Source organism: Pezoporus flaviventris, unplaced genomic scaffold (genome assembly GCF_033815535.1).
Source record: "Pezoporus flaviventris isolate CSIRO_AGI_PZ_B2104156 unplaced genomic scaffold, CSIRO_AGI_Pfla_v1 ptg000006l, whole genome shotgun sequence".
Classification (NCBI taxonomy): Eukaryota; Metazoa; Chordata; class Aves; order Psittaciformes; family Psittacidae; genus Pezoporus; species Pezoporus flaviventris.
The window spans coordinates 2,303,616-2,324,912 of NW_026892554.1; the positions used below are offsets into that span (position 1 = coordinate 2,303,616).

General features: G+C 42.4%; 1 long non-coding RNA gene across 2 annotated transcripts in view; it reads right to left on the reverse strand.

Moving 5' to 3' along the window:
* Positions 1–20,636, reverse strand: part of LOC133265777 (uncharacterized) — a 172,226-nt gene extending 151,590 nt beyond the window's left edge. Inside the window, exons 1-4 of one of the 2 annotated variants that reach the window (XR_009742105.1) lie at positions 20,542–20,636; positions 17,296–17,612; positions 16,533–16,752; positions 13,680–13,780 (exon numbers count right to left, since the gene is read on the reverse strand). This is a non-coding gene — a long non-coding RNA (uncharacterized LOC133265777). Of the gene's footprint in view, positions 1–13,679; positions 13,781–16,532; positions 16,753–17,295; positions 17,683–20,541 lie in introns of those variants that run through there. The other variant, XR_009742106.1, reaches the window with a different exon arrangement.
* Positions 20,637–21,297: the final 661 nt, after the last annotated feature.

Consider the following 21,297-nt stretch of genomic DNA (forward strand, 5'->3'; position numbering starts at 1 on the left):
TAACACCATCTGACTAAGCTTAATTGCATGGTGACCAGTTCCTGATTCCCAAGTCTTTGGGTAACTTTCCAGGTTAAGTAACTATCATTTCCCAAACCAGTCCAGTTCCTTGGTACTGAGAGTCATATCCTTGCATCTGGCCAAGATACAGCACAGACAAGGAAAGCAAAAGAAAAGCCACCTCAGCAATCCCAGGTCTTTATACCTATTCAGCACTGCCCATTCCAACACAAATTAATGATGGCCCTGTTGCCAGCGTTACCAGAAGCTATTCAGAATAAAACAGTAGATAAGTCCCAAATCTGGAAGTCTGGAGGGCACCAGCCTCTCTTGCTGCAAAGCTTTCATAGAAGACATCTGGTTTTGAAGATAGGTATGACCTCTCAGGTTGAGAATTTAAGTCTATAATAAAGGTGCCACAGACTATATTGCAGAAGCACCACAAGACTTAGAGATGGTGTTAACTTACTGATCAAAAGCTGATCCTCTGAAGTGTTCCAAAATCCATGTACTTACTCAGGTTGTCTTTATAATAGCTGAACCTTACAAGTATCCGGAATAGGGTGAGCTACTCAAAATTCAAGTCATCCACCTAAGGGTTTCCAAGATACATCTGCCCTACAGAAGCCCCCTGATAAACAAGGTCATCAGCTCTTTGAACATGTTCAGGTTGTACCTATATAAATGCATGTACCTATAGAATACAATCCTGCCCAGATCAGCACCACCTGTGAGGAACTGATTGCCCATTGGTGAAATTGTGCTTAAAACCAGCCTCAGCATAAGGGTTGAGTACAGCTCTTCCCTGGTTAATGGGGTTTCAGTCAGAAGGGTGCAGTCGCTGCCCTAGACAGGCACTGCCTGTCCACCTGGTCACCATTTTTAGTGACCTTCTGGGGCAGTGAGTAGCAATGTTGGAGATGTAGCTACAGCCCAAACATCTCAGCTGGATAATCATTAAGCAATTCACCACAAAGAAAAACAGTGTCTTCTGCAGAACTTGGAGGAAACGTGCACAGTTGCTCTCCGCACACATTTATTGGAAGGGTTTTAATAAACACAGATGTTGGGAACGGATGGCTACTGTGTAATCATGTGTAGGAAAAGCCAAAGGACAAAAACTCCCTTAATGCAGACCTGCATTCCATGCAATATTCCAAAGTAAGTGAGGAAGAAATAGGGTCAATGTTACAAGCAGACAAAGCATAAGAATCCAGGTGCCAAAACTTGATTGTTCTAAAACATTCTTCTCCCACCCCTCATTTGTAAGCTAAAGAAGAGCCCTGAGCAGGCCTTGCTCTGAGCAACATCCAGAACAGCTTAACAGTTCAAGGGACCCACAGTGCGGGTCCCCTACAAGGAATCTGAGTCACTTTTTTAAAGTGTTAAACCCAGTTTTAAACAATGTCATTTAGAGATGGAAAGACTCCCACTATTTCTGATACCCTTATTTTATCCTTACTGCTCTTGCAGGGACACAGATGCTCAGATGAAAAGCTTTGACTGGGTTTTAGGCTCTGTTCTATTTTGTTTTTTAGAGGTATAAAAAAATCTCCATGAAAATATTTCTGAGGCAACGAACCCACTATTGGCCAGTGCAATTCCCAGGAACAACACTGTGATTCTGCTGTGACCAGAAAGAATCCCAGATTAGCAGAAACGCGTTCACTTTTTCCAAAGAGCAGAAGAGAAAAATAACTGGACACTGAAGCAAATCAAATGTCCACATTCCTGCCTTTTAACAGTCTTCAGTACAAAAATACAAAGTTCAGCTTTTCCGGAACTAACTCTATAATATGCTGGCGGAGCATTGGAATAGTGTTTTTGACTGGATTTCCCCCTCCTCCCATTTTTCTTCCCCTTCATTTGGGACTTTCATTCACTAATCCCAACTAAATAATCCCCAAAGAGTAGAAGTTATTTTTGCAAGTCCAAGATCCTCATTATGGCAGTGAACTTTACCGAAGAATCCAAAACTCAGGCAAACTGAAGAATATATTTGCGATATTCAACAAAATAATAAATTCAGCACATGACACAGGAAATAATAATCAGATGATCTCAGCCCCAGAAGTATTTCAGTGCTGTGGAAATGCCAGGTTGGAGAGTTCATGTGGAAAAGGAAAAGCCTTGTAACTTCTCCAAACATCAGTCATCACTTCCAGATACCTCTAAATACAGCCATTCATTTCACACTGCAGGATATTGTATTGAAAAGCAAGGCAGGGCCAACACAGCACCTTCTACCACTAAATATGCACTGCACAAACCTTAGCTAAGTGTGTTTTTCCTATTTGGAATAGGGCTCTTTCATTTCCAAAAAAGAGGTTCATGCTTCTCACCGAGCAAAATATTTATAGCCACATGCAAAAAAATATAAAAGAGCTTGAAAAGGCAAAGCCAGAGGTATTCCAGGATAGCTCCATGTCAAATAGAGAATGACTCATTCACCTCTTTCAATGAAAATGTTCATCCTAGATAGATCAAAGGCACTAAGCACACCAAGCCCTTTCTGCAAAACCTGGCAAGAAAGTAAAAAGGTTTTCAATCAGCACGCACTTAGTGGGAGGTCTGGGAACAAATGGAAGCCATAAGATGCTGGCATATGAAAGAGACCATCCCCTACAATGGACAATAGGGACAATGTATGTAATCTCAGCACAGTTTGCAAGGAATAGAATAGAATGAATAGATGAATATTTTTGTGCAGCTATACCAGATGCCATAGGGTTCTGATAGTAGCAGTTATGCATTATTTTTGCTCTGGACTTTCAAGGATCTTCCCTGCTGCCTATCATTCACACGCTCCATTGAAACTGATTTGACAGCCGGGAGAAACACAGCCCTTCACCTCATTGCATATTTGCTTTTGAGTCTCTGCATGGATTCTTACCAGCCTGCAGTCGGTTTGAATCTATCTTAGAATCCCAGACTGGTTTGGGTTGAAAGGGACCTTAAGGTCCCTCTACCATGGGCAGGGACACCTTCCACTACAGCAGGTTGCTCCAAGCCCTGTCTAGCCTGGCCTTGAACACTGCCAGGGATGGGACATTGCAGTAAACAAGGGGTCTTGCACTAACTGAGGTCACTGCAGTAAATGGGGTCTTGCAGTAAATGAGTCTCTGCCAGCTGTTATTTTCTTGTTAGGTTGTATTTTACCAGTTGGGCTTCCACCTCTTCCACCACCCCCACAAAGGCTATAAGGGAAGGGAAACAAGAAACCACAAAACACAGGAAAGTAAAATGTCCAAGTCTAATTTAACATAACCCTGACCCATTGCAGTGACTGCCTGCAGCAGAGGAACACAAGGCTAAAGATTATCTCAGAGAGTGGTGTTCTGTGTTCCGCTGTGGCTGCCGTCCCTTCCCCAGCAGCCCAGGGAGGCTCCTTGCACCAAGAGCACCCGGCAGTGCTGGGGCCCTTCCCAGGAAGCTGGGCAGCAAATCCCAGCCACACAGTGACCACAGGCAATGGCATGTGCCAGCCCTCAGCCTTGGCTAGGGAAAGGGCTTTTCTCCAGAGGAAGGTCAGAGAGACCCTGCCGCCTGCATTGCTCCTCTGAGCCACTCATGATCCATTTATGTGTCAGTGTTTCTGGAGATCAACTTTTGGACCTCACAGAAATCATCATCGCTCCAGCAGTAACTGGGTTGTAATTCATGCTGCCTGTTTCTGCACCTTGGGGGTCCTTTACAGTGGCTCTGGTACCTTAAAGTGACTGGTTCATGGGAACAGGAAGGGTCAGGAGAACTGGCTCACAAAGCTCCTCAATCACGACTTCACTCAGCCTATGCTGCTGCAGCTTCAAGCCAAGCTACCTGAACAGAGGGGTACACAGCCTAAATTACCTCTGAAAAGAAGATTTAGCTATCAGATCTTCCAAAAGCAACATGCAGAAGCTCTCCACAGTTTCCAGAGAAGCTGGAACTGTTTCAGTCACTTCAGAGCAACTGATAAATTAATTAACCCCACACTGGTAGTTCAGTTCAAAGACAACAAAGTCACTGTGAAAGATGAACACAACTGCCCAAATTTCATGCCAAAGTGTAGATGTTGAACCCCTCCAACAAGCACTGCGTGGCTTTGGGCAAACCCTACTTCCTCAGCACTAATTGCAGAGACTGCAAGCTCTCTGAGGCAGGCAGGACATGAGTGGGCCCTCCTGTGATGATTAAATAAGAATGAACATCTCTGGGCAGAGTATATTCCATCCCCAAAGGTTTAGCACTTCTGTGTAGTAAAGCCAACATCTCATATTCCTCTCACTGAATGCTTTACGTCAATGTTTGTGGGAAATGGAGAGAACAGTATCCTGTAAAGCTTCCTTAGCAACTTTGCAGTTTTCTTTGTCCTCCTGCTTCACTAGCTGTTGTTTACCACTTTCAGCAGCAGAGTCAGCAGGTCAGGAGACCTATTTACATCCTGCAGTGTGGCTAATCCATGGCCAGCGCATAGCCAGAGGGACCAGTAATCTACAGGCTGGCCAGATCACTGTCGGTGAAGAAGGTGCTGCCAGACCACAACGTGTGGCCTCCAACTCGCTCCACGCTGCGAATACAAGTAACAGGGATGAGGTAGGCTTGTATTAACACCAGCCTGAGCAAAGCTTTCAGGCACTTTACACTTCATCATGAGAACATTACAGAGAGAAAAGCTCAGTTGCAAGCTTCTTGGGTTCAGGGTTTCTTTTGTGAAGTTCTTATAACCCTTTTTAAATATTAACTGTGCAGAATTGATTATTGCCATAGAAGAGAAAACCCTGACACTAATATACTTCTTAGTCATAAAGAATTCATGCATCTTACCCTATTTTGAAACTCATTATCCAAGCTTCTGGAAGCAATTTTTCCATGACCCTTACACTCCACCAGTAACAAACAGTTTGAAAATTTCACTGGGTAACAGTTGCCTGCAAAGCACTTACAATTCATAAACTTCTCATACAGTTTCTGACATTTATCATTGCTAAAGTAAATGGAAGCAATGGAATCGACTATGCATCATGAGTAATATAATGCAATATTAAAGGACACCCAGTGGAGTACTTTAGAGGCCGAGGAATCTAAATCATACACTCAGTGCTGGGAAACCGTATAGGAAAATGTGCGGCACCATTTGTTGGTTGACTGTAGCTGTCACTGCTCAGTGTTAGCAGAGGGCTGAGCTGCACTGCTGATGTGCAGGGTTACACAATTGACAGCAGTGATTTACTATTCATGTGAATTAGAAGAGAAAGGAACTGTGGAAAGAATTCCTAATGAGTGATCACAAGTGTTTCCACACCGCCTGCCACAGCCTAGGACAAAACGTGGAGCAAGACAGGAAGATGGGCTCAGGAAAAAGGAGAGGATAACTCAAGCTACCAGGACTGAGGTTCCCAGGGGGGCAGCTTGGGGGACCCCTGCTCTTTTGGGAGTGTCCACCTAAACCATATAATAAAGACACATAACAAGTACGATGCAAAGTGGAACTGATGAGATCTGAAGGAAATTCCCACCTCCACCTCTTCTAACTTCCTTTTTGCTGTCCTCCACTCTCCTGTTCTAGGTAGAAGATGCACAGGCATTGAGTAGATGCACTCAGTGGAAAAAAAGAGTCACTTTGAATGCATAGTTGTGAGCACTACAACAGCCACTGTGATCTCTGCATTTCACTAGGCAGCAATCCTCACATGTCCTCTTTCTATTTTGTATTTTAATCTTGCCTGCCTTCCTTTTCTTTCCCTCTTTTTGCCTTTTTTCTTCAGTCCCGCTGAAGATACACAGAATCATGATGTAAGAAATAAGTCAAACCTTCCCATTCCTCTACTCCTCCTCCAATAATCTGCAAATCCTATTAGCTGAAACGATGTGGGACACTGGGATGGATAGGGGCAGACAGAGAGGCGCAGACAGAAATGCTGCCGGGCAGCGTCTGGCAGCCTGGCACTGCCCGGCTGCCGGTGCTGTCACTGTGGGAGAAGTTCATCAGAAGGCTCAGTACAAACTCTAATTGTGTTACAGAAACTGCAAGATGAAAATCAAAGTTTAAATTACTTGGGTGTTTATCTTCATTTGTATCTATCTGGCTGTTAGTGACATGGATGCATACACGAAACCATGGCAGATGAAGCAATATGAGCTGAAACCGAAGAACAGCCGGTTGAGACCTCTGAGTCCTGTCAGCAGTTACAGAAGGCATTTTGGGGGGTAATGGAAGCAACATTAACTCCAGTGCTGAAGCTCAGCACCCTTTGTCTGTGCTGACACAACAGTCTGAGGGACCAGACCTCTGGAAAAGGGTGGAAGGCTGTTCAAGAAAACAAAAGTATTTGGAGGACTCTCTAGGCTGCATCATGAGATCCTGGGATGTAGACCTGCTGCAGAAGAGACACATACATGACACATGAAGCATCAGTCAAATAGAAGTCTCAAAATGCTATTTCGTTCATGTTTATGACTTTAATATCAAAATATAAATTATTTTTCTGGTATGATGGTCAGTTATATTGATCTTCTGGGATAATTATATGTTATTATTAGCAAATGAACAGCTTCTGAAGTCAGGAAATTGATTTTCAGAGTACTCTGTTCTCAGGCTATTTTAATAAGAAGCTTCTCACCATCACAATTACCAAAGAAAAGTTTGGAATAGGTTAGAAGTGTCTAATGGCTCAAACCAACGGGAGAAACAAGAAGTTTTGAAGCTTTAGGCTTATGGTCTTTAAGAAAATCTCATGACTTCAGAGAGCTTTTTGACTTTCGAAAGCCAGCACTTAGAGATGTGATACTGCTCTTCACAGCCATTTCTTTAAAATCTTTGCAGACAACATCTGTGCCTGACACAGAGCAGACAAGGAAGCAAGGAAGCAAGCATCACGTCCAACATGACTGCCTCGTGCTCCCCTGCTTTGATGTTTTTATGGCATAAGCACATTTACATGTAAAACCAGCAATGCTCTGATGCTATCAAGAGTAAACTTGAGATGGGTGCGTGTTGCACCCTCACCAACATCCCCAGTTCAGTCTGGCAAAAAGGAAAGGCCAGGGGATCGTTGGTTTCCTATTCCCAGCTCTACCTGACAAACTGTGGTTACCTCTTCTTCACCTCCAGATTCAACAAAGCACCACTGCACTGTCTTCTTGCTAGCCAGAGGAAGTCAAAAGGATAATCCTTATGGAGTCCTTGGCCACTAAGGACTGAAATAGAAAAGGCCAAGTTGGACAGGGCTTGGAGCAACCTGCTCTAGTGGAAGGTGACCCTGCCCATGGCAGGGGATTGGAACTGGATGAGCTTTAAGGTCCCTTCTAAACCAAACCAGTCTGGGGCTCTATGAAATATGGAAGAGAAATTCAAATCTCTTGCTTTCTTCTGAAAGATCAGCCATCTTCTTTGTAGGGGCTGTGATAACACTTTCACCAAGCTCCTCATAGTGCCACTTCCCCTCTGGTGATGATCATGCCACATGCAAGACATTTGGCACACAGAATCACAGGAGAGGGCAAGGAACCAGACTGGGACATCAGTCATGAAAGGGACAACAAAAGTTACAGCTGCTCAGGAATGCGTTTTCTGATAGGGGTTGTCTGAACACAGGTCTCTTGGCAACCAGAACTCAAGATCGTGGAGAAGGGAAGGCACTAATCTATGCTCCTAAATGCATCATAGTGAGAGGCAAGAATTAGATGTGCCTCACAGCAATATAAGGTTTGTTTCACACATACATGTATTCATACTTGCAGACACAAAACCACCCACCCTATGTGGCAAGCTCATGGAATGGCAAATTAGCCTCGGAATTTCCTGAAGATGTTTTGGGAGAGCATTAAAAGGAGGCTGTATTCTAAAAGCGTAATGTCAAAGCCTAGTCTCTGTTGCTCTGATGTCCAAACTGCCAAGCCCCTGCAAGACACACACACACTTTGAAAAACAAAACACCATAAAAAGATCAAAGATCCCTCTGGGAATACATTCTCTGCACTCTTCAAAGCCAAATGTCCCCTCACTTGCCCCCTTGTAAACCGATTAATTTCAGTGAGAACAATCTGCTCACAAAATCAGCAAATTCATGCAGTGAGAGCAAGTACTTGTATATATTAACTCAGGGACTGCAAGAGAACCCTCTGTGTTTTTCTCTGCTCACTAGGAACAACAGGATTTATACTGATTCTCATTTTCAAGCTGCAATTGGTATTTAATCTGTTACCAGGCAGCTTTTTCTTGAGTCATTTTGCACAGGGATCAGATGCAACCCTCTTTCCCTGAATTTAAGAGTAAATGAGTGCACCATCTGGCCAGCCCCTTGTCTGATTCAGCCCCAGCGCCTGCGGTGGTATTCCAAAATGTGAGGAATGCTCACCCAGTAGACTTGGTTCACATCCTCCCTCCTATTGACTAAAGCTGCTCTGGCCCCTTCTGGGCTGCTTTATATAAGAATTTGGTGGGAAAAGTAGGTCTGAATTCTTAACCATCCTCAAATGTGCATGTGTGTGGTCTGAGGAGGCAGCTCATGCAATGAGAAAGGGGAAGCCACTAAAATGATTCTGCTTCTAAATATTTTGACCTTTATTGACATTTCTAAGTAGCAGCAGCTTCATTACCAATTAAAGGAAGTTATTAGCTACAAAAGGAGCCTGTTCTTTTTTCCCTTTATGGCTCCTTTCCCAAACCAGTGCTGTTAGATGAGATCTCTGTGGCAGGACAAGGCAAAGGAACCCAGGAGACCTGGGCTACTTTATAACTAACCTCTATAGAAATCCTCATAGAAGTCAAAGAACTTTCATAAAGTGAATACTCCAGAGACAACCCATTCAGAACAAGAGACTCTCCATTTCTGTTGGTGTTAAAGCCTTGCCATGTTTTTCTACATGGGATTGCTTGGTGGGCATTACTGCTGGTTGGTTTTCTTTCAAGCACACCCATAAACAAGGCCTATCCAAATTGATTTCAGTTGTTGGTTTTTTTTTCCCACTATATGCATTTAGGGGCTGGCACGAGGAGCCGAGAATATACAAGACTTCAAACATGATTTCCTTACTGGGTGAATAACCCCAAGGTATAACTTTCCCAGTAGCCAGGAAGGTAGCTGCATGATCCACACCACATTTCAGAGTATATCAAGCCCAAGACATCATGGAAGTTCCAGCACTCTCCCAGGCACAGTAATTTAGTTTTCATCACCTCTCCTCCTGGTTATACCAAAAGAAATCCCATGACACCTTCCACCAACCTCAGCTCCTGATTTTCTGACGAGTTTCTGGACTCTCAAGCAAGACTTTAAACATTTTTTTTTTCCTTTTCTGATTTTTTTCCTCAGATTCTCCTGGCTTTTCCCCTGCATTCTTTACATCTTCTGTACTGAGCTGCTAACTCACCCTCAGGTTAAGGAAAAAAACACTTACTTGCAACCTATTTGAAACTAAGGGCTTGATCCCACAACCACTAAAGTCAAAGGCAACAAGGGAAGTTCTGTTCAATGGGAATAGGCCAGACCCAGAGTTCCTGGACAGTGTGTTTTTAATCAGGGAGCCTCCACATTTAAAAAGGAAATCATTTGCATCATATTAGTATTCATTGTCCACCTACACAGGATGGGAAATGTGTTGAACAAAAAGGTTAAGTGTGCTGATGCCAAGAGGGCTTGCCCATTGCAGAGCGGATCTCAGCAATGAAAGCATCTCAGTTGTACCTGTTCCAGGAAATTACATCCCAAACCCTCTGCATTCATGGCTCAAGGGAGTCAGACCTGTTTCTAACGGTACATAAAAGGTCAGCTGTGATCACTGTGTGTATTATTTCATCCCAGGAACAGGCCAAGTGTACCAAAAAACAAAAATAAAAGTTTAAGTGAAAGAAGGTAACAGAAGCGAAGCTGCCGCAGCCCATCTGACGTGGTTTACTCCAATATGTCACTTTAGATCAACAGAGAAATGTCCTCCTGCAAAGTGTTTATCAAGGGACCCTTGACTGGAAAAATGATACAAGAGTTCTTTGTGCCTATTGCTGAAAAGCATATGTGGCCTTCATCACTCAGAACAGTTCTCCCCAGCCTGTGGTTCACAGTCAGCTGGAGGCGGGGGCTACTTCTGAAGACTGTGAAACAAGGCTGAGACAGAAAAGCCTCTTGTCAGAAGGCTGCAGTTTGCTGCAGAGATGCAGTCCTCTCCCCTGGAAGAGTTTTAGGCACCTGCAGTTCAAAACAAGATCACAAGTCACTTGCATACAAGATGACTTGTTTGATATTAGATATTAGCTCCACTCAAACCCTTAATTTTCTTTCCAAGAGGCTTCGAGATTTTCTCCGAGTCCTGTCCTGCTGCCTTTTTACTGCTTCACTTATATTCACTAAATCATTTTTCCCTTCATCTTTCCATTTAGAGCAGAACCCGAAAGTGCAAATCTCATCTGTTTCCAGCCCTTTTTTTCTTTGTATGGATCTGCGATGATGAACAGCACCTTCTTACCCTTGCATGTAAATCTGTTAAGCATGACCAGTAAAACTGGGAGCTTAGAGAATAGTAAAGTTGAGAAGGGACCTCTGGAGATTGTCTGAGGAGAAATTATACTCAAAGATCTTTTCCTAAAGATTAATACCGAAGAAAGCTTGTGCAAGTATCAGCCAAAGTAGCTACTGATGTGCAGTCTCCAAAGACTTGGAAAAGCAAATCCAGCCCAAGCTTGCACCAGTGAACAGGTAGGAATGAACTATTTGCCTGAATTTTGATGACCTTGAACAACTCAATAAATCACATCACTCCACATACACAGCTTGATAGGAGTCAGAGCGCTGTGCTGCCCTTGAGAGCTGGGCAGTGGCTTCTGGGAGGAAGGAAATAGCTGCCACATGCAGTAAATAAAAAGAAGTTAAAAACAAGAAATACACACGCAGTTCTGCTGCAGAATCATTCCATTCAGCCTGGCTAGAAACACAGGCAGCTACAAACCCATCATTCATCTCCAACATAAACACAGATCTGGTTAGACTAGCAGCAACATAGGTTGAGATTTTTAGTAGATGACATAAATAAATGTATTTTTATATTTCCTGACCACATTAAGCTTGAAATCAGAGTTCTAAAATGTGAGCCACACACTATAAGGCTTCTAATAGCCAATAAATTCAGATAGTCACAGTGAAGCAATGTCTTCTCCTTAAAGGTACATTTTGCTGCAGTGTATATAAATACACTGGGACTTGGATTTTATGGAATTGAAATTATATGTAGTTGAACATGATCATTCAAAAAAGGTTAAAGTTCTCTTAGGAGGACAGCAAGATGGAAACCACTTCAGAAGGCACAATCTCAGATTCCAAATATTATTTCTACATGGAAAGACATTAGTAAGGAGATGGTGGGAGGCTGGGGAAAAATACCTTCCCCCCAGAAGGTACAATCCAGGAGAGGAGAGCTACAACATCCCAGGTCAAGAACATCAATGTATTCCTCTGTTCCTGTCCCAGCTCTGCTACACTAAGAGAGCACAAAACAAGTTTTTATCCTGTCCAGTACATCCCCTTCCCATTTGTAAAGTAGGGATTATAGTGCTAGTATTCCTTCAGGTGGTGTTAAAGGAATGAGTGGTCTTAGAGAATTATCAGTAAAACTTAGGAGCTAAAATACAGCACTTTAAAGTGGAGATTGGCATTATCACCATGATATCCCACACTGGGAAAATGAATACAACAGATATAATGAAATTTTGGCTTTTCAGAATGGGTCAGTAGCAATGTTAGGAGTGATTTTCAGGTGGTGGTTGGCCTTACAACACTTAAAAGCTACCTGAGATCCATGAAGACTGATGTCCATGCTGACTCCCAGGAGTCAGAGAACCTAATGCTGAGAGAACCTGTGGGATCACAAGGCTGACATCCAGCCTGGCACCGCTCACTAAGCAAGCTCTGCTGAAGGACAGCAGTGCACTGCATAGACTTCGAAGGCAAGTCCTTCAAAAGGGAACACAGTTGTTTAGTTTTTGGACCTACCACTTTTTAAGGGTCTCTTACAAAGAGACAAGTTCCCAGTGGGTGAGCAATAAAGCCAGTCAGTGTGTGCTGGCTCTACTGCCCATTATTGACTGGATATTGCTGGAAGAGCCAAGATGAAAAATATCTGAGTGCTGATGTCACCTCGACACAATTGCTGTGGAGGTTACTCAGTTGTCCTTGGGGCGCCTATTCATTTTCAGAGACATGCTGATCTTTGCCTGGTGGCTGGAGTTTTATGACCAGAAAGAAATGAAGATGGCAGCTGAGAGCTTCACTTCACAATGAGTAAAATCATCCTTTTAAGGGAGAATTCATCATTCCTAGCTCAGTTTAAAAACCAGCAGTTGAGACTAAGGAAATGGAATGTACCAGCAGAAGAGATTTTAAAACACAAAGTACTTTCAAGTGGAATATAGCTGCACAATGACAAACAAAACAATAATGACAACGTCTCCACCCACCTACGTTAAGGTGGAAAAGTCAAGTATTCAGAGCTGGCAACACCAGAATCAAGGTTGCTTTGTGTAGTCCTAATTCACTTCTCCTGTGAGATACAATTAAAAGCTATTTTTCCCCATGGCCTCACCCCAGTTAGTGGGCAGGATGAACAGAGCTATTCAGTATTTCTTTTTGAGTCAATGTGTGGCCTTGGTTTTATTTATAGCATGCAGTTTAAACTCTTCACTGAAAACAGGATTATTCATATCCTTGTGGGTTACAATATAACACTTATCACAGAAATATTTGCTTCAAAACCATAACAAATGTCTCCTGACAAAACCCCTGCCAATGAGGTAGGATGGTAGCATGGTCCCTTCAGCCCAAATGCTTAATCAGAATCAGAGGTCCCACAAGATTGTTTTGATTAGTATGAGATCATCTGAATGTAATACAGCGTATAATATATTCTTGTCTTTAGCAAACCAATGGTAAGAAAACCCCCATTTCTCCAAGAGAAAGCTCCAAAACTTCCACTGTCATGAGATCTGTATTTAAGGAGCCAACTGTTTCCTTTCAGGATCATCCACAGCATTTGCAGACCTTGGTTTCTGTGGTTTAAGGCACCTCCTTCTAAGACCACTGGGCAAATGAAAAGCACAGGCTCGTCTGGAGATAAGCAATGGAGCAGAGTAAGGCTAGGATGCAATTATTCCCAGTTCACTTGATTTGGGAAGATTCCCACTGAAATTTGCAATTTAAAAGAAAAAAGAATAAAAATGACTCCCTACCTCTGTTTGCCCTTATTTAGAAGTGTCCATGCATTTACGTATACACACCTGAACACCAAAAAGCAGTCATATCTGATTGCAAAAAACCCAAGACATTTGTATGTCTGTAGGATTTTGGCTGGAACACAACAGTGTCAATGTCCTTTTTCAGCAGTTATCAACCACAGCCGATGCTTTACATAAACTTGAATTCAGGGACTACACAATCATTCTGCAACAAGATAACTGACATCCACCCTTTTGAGTTGGATCTGAGCCACAAATCAAGTCACTCTTAAGACATCATCTCTGTGGGGAAAAAAACCATTACCTCGAGTTCCTCCACCAGTATGAAACCCATCTGAGAAATACAATTTTCAAGTTTATTTGCACAACCTCTCCAAGAAATCAATTCATGATTCCCTATGTCATGCTGCTTGTTTTACATTGCAGCCTTCAAGAAAAATGCTTATATTCGAAATATGAAAATATAGCAATTACTTACTGTTCTGACAGCCATCAGGAGCTCTTTATACTCTTCTGGTCCCTGTGCTTATCTCAAACTGCTCCTCAATGATATTCTCTTCAGAGCAGAGGATCAGATGGCTGAAAGGAAAATGCACAATGCTACAGTTTCTATCCACAACACTGGGAACTTGGCATGTCTGCAGGCTTTGGCATTATTATTATTACAAATATATTTTGGAATTTGTATTTTTGGCATAACTGGAAGATTGCTGTAAAGAATGTAGTTCTTCTTTTTAAAAATGTGTTAACTCAGCTGGGATTATCTCAATTCAAGTACTCCAGCAATGACTGTAACTAACATTCTTATTTGATTTGAGGTAGCAAGAAGAAAGTTAACAAACATGATCCCAAGTATTACTTAGTACCATTACTACCTTAGGCTGCAGCTGCCTGAAACACTGGTGCTGCTACAACCTCACTGGATCAAGACAGTTTTGCTTGTTAGAATGTTTTGTTTCTTTAATGCAAAGCTATTTTAAAGCTTAAAAACTTAAAGAAAACCAAACCAATCATGCCTAACTGGAACTACCAGTGCCAGCCTATCTTCTGCTCTGGATTTACAAAGACATACTTAATTCACAATGTAAGTTACCCCTCATAGTTTAAGGCAAGACCTTTAATTTATGCAGACAGAAGTTTATGCTGCTGTCTAGATTGTAAGTCCATCCTCCAAACCACCATTATTCTTTAGTACAGCTCAATACAAATCAGTTGTAACAGCACTAGGGATTTTCCACTGCAGACATGGACTTCACTTAATTAACTAAGAGCTGTATAAACACAGCAGGGAAAAGAAATGGTCTCTTCCTCAAAGACACTGATGCAATTATTCTGTTCTAGCAGGGGGATCACAAAGCATTTTGCAGTTCAGTCTCTCTGGAAGGAAGGCTGTATTTCAGACCTCTGTATTTCAGACCTCTTTTACACATGGGGAACTCAAGGAGGAATAAGCTCAGTAGCAAGACACAATGAGCTGTGCCTTCTCTCTGAAAGGGGACACACTCAGAGTGCTGGACTAGAAGTTCACAAGTTCATTTTTGCAGAAATTGGCACTAAAGCTCAGAATGCATTGAACTCACAGACCTGATACCTGGTTTAGAAGCACCCACCTCCTCAGCCTGATTAAGACTACCCACCCTCCACCTGATGTTCTCAAGTGACCTCACTGAATTGCTCTCAGTGCAAAAATACCTGTCAAAAGAATGCACACAAGCTCACTAACCCACTGGGAAACACAAGCAATGTTGCTTCATCCACATGCCTGAGGAAGCTATGGTGATGTAACAGTTGCCACAGATCCTATACAAGGTAGGAATTATAATCATCTTATTGCCAACATCTGGTCAAGTTTAAGATGAGAATCTTACAAAGCTTCTACTTATAGCTCTTCGTGCTTTTCTGAGCTTGGATTCAATCTCAGCTCGGGGTTTTTTAACTTTAAGAAATGCATTCTCTGATTCATTGCAATGTTTCAATGAATTATTTCCATTATTCACTTCTTTACTGCCTAAAATTGAAAAAAAAAAGGCTCCGAAATTTTAACCTTTCACATCACAAAGTGACAAAGACTCTCAGAACCTTGCCTAAGCCAGGTGGTAATTAGCCAGACCTACTGCTTAGGCAGTCCCCAAAACAAGGGGGCTGTGCTACAGCAAAGCACTGAAGGAGATATTTCACTTGAATAATACAACAAAACTCCACTGAAGATTGCCAATGAGTCCTAGTAAGGCCTCATCTCTGAAATTTATCCCTGACAAGTTAAAAGTAAAAGCCATTGCTTTTTTTCTTGCTGGTTTGTTTTAACAAACAAGCTACAAGAAGAACCAGGCCCTGCCACCAAACAACAGTCACTGTAAGAGCTCACCCCAGCTGTACAGGAATTGGGATTATCCTGATTCATCCTCGTACTTTCCCCATCAAGTATGAAACTTTTCCTAAGAAATGAGGACCTGACAGTTTAGAAAACAGTTCTCTCAGGTTGTGCTCATGTGAGTAAGCACTTCCTTTCCCTTGCAGACCTGACAGTGCAGTCCCATCATTCCTTTGCTGCTCTTCTCCACATACTGACCAGACAGACAGACAGAAACAGATCCCCACCAACAAACTAACATTAGTAGTTCATAAATAACAGATTTCCAACTCACTGGCACCTTGTGCAGCACTTTTCACCAGGACTTTTCAAACTGATCTGCAGGGTGGGGAGTGATCAGCACTGCAAACACCTCACAGGTGAAGGGACTGAGGAAGCAATCACAGGGTCAGCCCAGCACTCCCCTGGCTCGCCCCCAGCTCCTCCAGCGTTGTGCAATGCTGCCTCTTGGTGGAGCTCGGCTAAATGCTCTACAAAGTAGCAGCTTCCCTCCCCCGCCTAAACCTCTAGACCTGACAGAAGCAAAACTAATATTGAGTTATTAAGGTGCTTTATCTGTCCACTTCCTCACAGCTTGTGTCTCCTGCTGCATGAGAAGGGTCTAAGGTCATACCTTTTAGGGTAGCATTAAAGATAAAATGCCCAAGGGGTGTGTTTTAAAACTGGCAGTTAAACTGGGCAGCCAGAAGCACTGAGTTTGAATGTTTAATAAGGTAGGTTAAAGATCCATAGAAAGAGCAATTGTGTGACTTTAGTAATGAGCTAATTCAATTAATTAAATAATGAACTAATTCAACCCTTTCCAAATCAATTTGTGGACTCTTACTATGATCAATTAAAGTGCTTGGGGACCTTTATTAATTACAACTATTCCTAGTTCTTCTATGCATTTTTGTTATGCTGCAGTGTAAAGATGAACATTCAATAAAAATAAAACTCTGCCTTTTTGTTCATACTCACAAACTGATGGGAAAGCCTCCAAAAGCATTCTCAATGTTTTGTAGTTGTTAAGACACTTCATTTTCCCTCATTCCCAAGCTTCAGAAGCTTCCTCTTTGTGATTGCAAACAGATGATGGCAGAGCACGCAATTAGACTAATACAAGTAAATTCCAATCAGTGGTAGCCTGCAGCAGCTTCTCAGTATTCACATCAAATGGAGGCCAACTCTTAGCATGAAGCTGTCAGCAGGAAAAGATAAATTAAAAGTGATTTTTAGAAGCAAACTTCTGTGACCTTCTTCATTGCACCCAGGAGTACGTGTAGCATCTGTCACTTATTAGATATTATGGGTTGGGATTTTCAACCATCCACTCAGTTTGGGCATTCAAAATCCAATATGTACCTTTGACTATATGAGTGCAGTCTCACTAGTCTGGGCCATTTGGGAGAACAGTGTTACACTTGTCTGCACCATGAAACAGTATTAATATACAATTTAGGAACTTATTTGAAAATGACATCTTTGAACTTGAGCTTTTAATACAAGTAGAATAGATTGTGAGGGTTTACCCCATCTTTGCCAATCTTTACAATCCCTCTTTGCAAAGCAGAGATGGCAGATTCTCAAATAGCTTAGTTTTTCCAAAAATTATCACTAAGCCCAGTTGGTAGTGGTAACAGCTACTCAGTGCTCTCAGTGGGCACAAAGTACAATAGCACTAGCTTTCATAACAGCGTAGGAGCTGCTAAGTAAATACGGTGTAAGTTTCAGAGCTACCTACCTTGATCTCACCTCAGGGATCACAGTTCAAACACAAGATCTTCCAAACTTCTGGGTGGTTCTTAAGATGGAGACTGTCTTCAGAAGCTGCCCACAGATTTCCCAGGCTACAAGAGGACTGGTATCCCCATCAATGGGAGGCCAGCAGAGGTACCTCTGTCAGACTGGGCACCAAACAGTTGCATGGTAACATCCTGCTGATGGTGCCAGCCAGTGTTTTGGTGCATTGCATCCTGGAAGGGGTTTGAGCCTCTTGGTAACCCAGAGGAACGCAGGTTTGTCTTGTCAGCAGGTCAGGTCAGTACATGGCATAAAAAGCTGGGGAAAAGGTATATTACAAGGTCAGGTCCCCCAGAGTTTATTTGGTGCAGGGCAGAGCTATGCACACATGACCACACAGTCTGGAGAACAGCACTGATGTAAGATATAAAATGGCTTTAAGCACGGAGATGTTGCCAATTTTTATTCTAAATTCACTGGACAATCCTGGTGTATCTATGCAAGTTCAAACCCAGGCTTTTTAGAGCAGAATCAGTCGACAGTGTCCTTGATCTCTTTTGAAAGGCAATGAAATGTATCTCCCACATTTCCAACACTCCCTTTGGCCTTTCAAATTCACTGGGTCAGAAGAAACAGTTCTGAACATCTCTATTAACAACCATATTCCCCCAGCTGCTTCAAGTCAAAGCAACGTGACTGACTGTAAAGCAAGGCCTCCTCATTTCAATTACTTCCAATTTGTTATTTTTCTCTGAAAAGCAAGGCTAGGCCATTAGTACAGTTGAACATTAGACAAAAAGTTTCCAAAAACAGCTAACATAATGCCACGAAAGTAATTTTGTAACACAGAAAAATACAAGTACAGTTACACAAGTGTTCTTGTTCCAAGAACAATTGTAAGTGGGTTTTGTTTTGATTTTGAAAAATCTCCAATATCTCAGGGTAGCTGCAGTAGACCACACACTGGAAAATTATGTGGTTTTCTGGTCACTGTATAATAAGAAAGGATTTTTCTCTCTGAGACAGAAAAGGCCTATTCAAGGTTGGAAAGGGAGTGCTGGAATCAGGAAGCTGGGGAGATAGGTCATAATAGTACGAGGATAATTAGGTCTAGTTGTCTGAACTGCTGCCAGGGAATTAGGAAGGACAGCTTCTACTTTTTCATCAGCCTAGGCAAAACATAAAGGCTAAAGCAAAACTCAAATCAACACCAGTTTCATGGTATCTGCTACTGGGGAGCTCCATCTCTGGTTGTCTATCTGCAGATAAGAGGTTTCGCAACATGAAGTGTAGGACAGAGAGAAAATAAAGTGGGAGAAGTATCAGTTCCTTTAATATAGTGGGGTTTGTGCCAAAGTCTTTGTGATACGATCACACAGTATCCCACAGCAAGACAATACAGAAATATCTATACCATTTATGGATGAAGATCCACCCCAGGCTGCAGACAAGTGAACAGCAGATAAACTGTGACCCGAGCCAGTCATGACTTTGCCCTGACTTCACAACTCGCTGTAGGAAGCCAGTTGTACAACCCACTTTCCAGGTTACTTTACTGCAGTCACTTAGCAATTCTGGATGGACTCCACTGAGTACATTTTTCTAACATTCTTTTTACCAATAAAACAAAGTAAGAGATTTTATAGCCTTGATGTGTTTCTGGCACGTTTTAAAAGCTGCTGCTAATAAAACTTTTCCAAGATGAAACAAGAAGAAAAAATTACCAAGTTGTAGCAATGTAAATATCTCATGACTTTTTTTTTTCTTTGTAAAGTTGGGCTTTTCTGCAGGAAACGGAATCAACATCACAGAACAAGATTGTGTTAAGAGAAGAAAACCCATGTAAGCACAACTTAGAGTGGAACAGTATCACGTTTCTAGAAGTCCCTGTTAAATGGAGTTTGAAAGAATCCGGTTTTCATGCACGCCAAGGGCTTACTCCTGCTGACCACTGAAGTCAGTGACAATTCATCAAAGGACTTCAGTGATGTATAACCTAGTCCCTAAAGCAGCAGACTGGCTTGTACCTATGGCACAGGGCAGAGAGCCAAGAGATCTTAGTGCAGATCCTGGCTTGACACAAACTCCCCGTGCTCCTCATCCATAAAGAGGGGTGATCTGTGTCTGCTTCCACTGTCAGTTCTCTGAATAGTCACTCTCTCTCCTACACACCAGAGCCTTTGTTTTTGAGATGCAGTTGTGATTTAACACTGAATTACTAATGCACACCCTTAATCATCCCAACAACTCTAGCATCATACAGCAGTGCTGTGACTCCTGCACCCTGCCCTACCCAGTTGTGTGAGAGATGGAAGCATGCCAAATGTACAGCAAGTACTTTAAAATGTGCTGTAAGCACCAGGCTCACCTGCAGTAGGCTTACCTGTGTATAAATATTGCCCTTTATGTGCATCACAAATCACAAAGTGCATGAGCTGCTTGATTTTCAAGGATCACCTCCTCTATGCTTGAAAAAGGTCCATCCTAATGAGCAGGAAGTTAAGCACGTGTACCAAGAGACCTGCATGGGTAAGCAAGAAGCTGCTGAGAATATTCCTTCTGGAGTTTCAATGCACTTTTTCACTTCTGAGATCAGAGGCAGTGTATGAACTGCAGTGCCATCACCTATCTTACACTACCAAAGAACACTTTTAATGTTAATGCTCTTTCATGACATTGACCACGAGAGGGCACCAGTACTGCTCTAAAAAAACACAAACCTGAGTAGCTGAATAAATGAATGGGAATTTGTTTGCAAACTGTACAGCAACAAAGGCCTAGAGATAGCAGCTTCCACAGTCAGGAGTCACCCACCCACAGAAAGCCCAAGTGTCAGGCGGCTACAATGGTGCACTGCGGAGGGGAGAAAGAGAATTCCCAGCTCCCTAGAGTCAACAGAACTGGAGTTTTTCCTACTTTCCCTGCAAGCCTCCCTTTGCTTACAAACCCTTTTGCTTAGGGTGGGTTGGTGACAGGTTCACACATCTTTTTGCACGAGTGTTGTCCAGAGGCTCCCTCTGCATCATCTCTGTCCTACCTCAGCCCTCCTGCACAGAAGCAGTACCTGTCTCTTGGGAGGCTCAGCCTCTTCTCTCTCAGCACAGAAAGGCTTTTCATTCCTGGAAGCCAGGTGAGCAATGCCCAAACCCACATGTTTTCAGCCCAGCAAGCCCTAGCAATGGGTTTGCTTGTTTCATAGTCCTTTCAATGAATAGTACCTTTACGGGAGGAGTGAATGATAACTCACAGAACTAGAAGGAACAGCCATAGCTCAAGCTGAACAGCTGACCTCTAAGGCATGAAGAGTTGTTTTTTTCCACAAAGATATCACCATAAGGACTTATAGAAACAAGAGAAAATAAAAAGCATATTAACTTTCAAGCCTGGATTCTGAATACCTGATTCCATATTATGCCATATAAACACAAAACTCTTGACTTCACAAAATCTCCCAGTGACATCTCTCTGCCAAATCCCATCTAGGAATCAGACATCAGACAAGAGAAAAATATCTACAGACACCTCATTCAAGAGCAAGTGCAATTATGTATGAATGTATAGATCACTCGCAAAGCTAATTTTGCTTACAAAGGAAAATCATTGCTAAAGGTTCATATGGTTAAGCTAAACCTTTTCCTGCAGCATTCACCGTGAATACAAAAGGATTGTTCTTTTTTGTTTTAGCTGTAAGTGAACAAAATGCTGTTTTCAACTAGATGTTTCTCCCGAGTTTTTGTGACAGCTGGATTAATTACATGCAATTATTCTGTGAAAGTAAATTTATTCTGAATGCCCTGGTAAATTTCTGGCAGTTCAGAGGAATCTCCTGGCTGGGACACATCTATTGGGAAGAACACCAGGTAAGCCACAAATGGGGGGGGGGGGGGGAGAATTCAAATAACTCAATCTATAATCAAGGTAGGAGGTAATACAGTTACTACAGAACAAGAGTCAAAAGGATGTTTTACACCACCAGCTTTAAGCTTGAACTTCTGCCCTATTT